This window comes from Miniopterus natalensis, chromosome 9 (genome assembly GCF_054644295.1).
Source record: "Miniopterus natalensis isolate mMinNat1 chromosome 9, mMinNat1.hap1, whole genome shotgun sequence".
Lineage (NCBI taxonomy): Eukaryota > Metazoa > Chordata > Mammalia > Chiroptera > Miniopteridae > Miniopterus > Miniopterus natalensis.
The window spans coordinates 60,256,045-60,257,519 of NC_142089.1; positions in this window are offsets into that span (position 1 = coordinate 60,256,045).

The window sequence follows — 1,475 nt, forward strand, 5'->3', positions numbered from 1 at the left end:
CTCTTCTCTTCTCTTCTCTTCTCTTCTCTTCTCTTCTCTTCTCTTCTCTTCTCTTCTCTTCTCTTCTCTTCTCTTCTCTTCTCTTCTCTTCTCTTCTCCCCTCCCCTCCCCTCCCCTCCCCTCCCCTCCCCTCCCCTCCCCTCCCCTCCCCTCCCCTCCCCTCCCCTCCCCTCCCCTCCCCTCCCCTCCCCTCTCCTCTTCTCTTTTCTGCTACCACTTTTAGGGAACATCAAAGAATGTTTTCCTTTGCCTATTCTTCCTTAGAACACAATGTTATATCAAACATTTCATGTTTGGAGTTTTGTTGCCAATTCTTACTTAGTTCTTTTGAGCAAGGAAACAACATGGATTTAAAACTTATGAATGGCTGGACTGTGAACCGAGTCTGTGCTCATGTCAATGCTTGCTCGGCGTCTTGCATGGGACCACGTCCAGGCAGGTGTGCCATCTGGATGCTTTTCCTGGACTCTACTGGCCCAGCCACCCACAGCAGGAAGCAAATGTGATTGTGGCCCAAGCAGGTGCCAGGACCTCATTTTCATCTCTAGTTAGCATCCTTTCAATACAGTTGAGAAAACAAGACTGCTCTGCTATATTTTATTTGTGTTTGAATAGAGGACTCACTCGGTGTTTCTACATTCTAGAGGGAGACAAGGAACCCGACTCCACTATGACTAAGAGGCCCATTGGCATGGTCACCATAAAGGAGCAGTAAACATGAGCTAGACCCAGTCCTGCCCGCAAAGAGTTTTAATTAATTCTGGAGGCTCCGTTCTACTTCTCTCTTTCTCCCTATATCCAATTTTCTTTCAAGACAATAACCTGGAGATTTTTTTTTTCCTTTCTCCTCTCCAACCTTCATCTACAATTCAAACTAATGCCTATGGCAAGAAATCTCTACCTCTAAGTCCGCAGTAGATTGCATAAGTCCTACCTCCCCTGTAACAGTACACATCTATGGCCACTGTCGTGTGACTTGTGGTGCCTCATTGTGGCAGTGTTGTCAGGCTTGGTCATATGTCTTACTTGGGCCAGTGTCACAGGAGCAGAAGTGACAGTGGGCCAGTTTGGAGCACAAGTTTTAAGAGGCGGCATAAACCTTGAAGACATGGCTGCCTATTTCTACCAGCTTTTTCTTGCCTTTCTTCTGCCCTGATCCAAATATGGGCTTCGTTTCAGTTTGGGTATTAGAATGAAAGGACATTAAGAAGAGCTGCAGCCCTGGAGCCCTGGCCCGCGTGGCTCAGTTGGTTGGAACGTTATCTCACATGGGTCATGGGTGTGATTCCCGGTCAGGGTACATGACTAAGTTGTGAGTTCAATCCTTGGATGGGGCGCATATGAGGGAGGAAGGGCAACTGATCAATGCTTCTCTCTCTCCCTGTCCCTTCCTCTCTCTCTAAAATCAGTAAAAACATATCCTTGGGTGAAGATTAAAATAATAATAGTAGTAATAATAATAAAAATAAAATAGC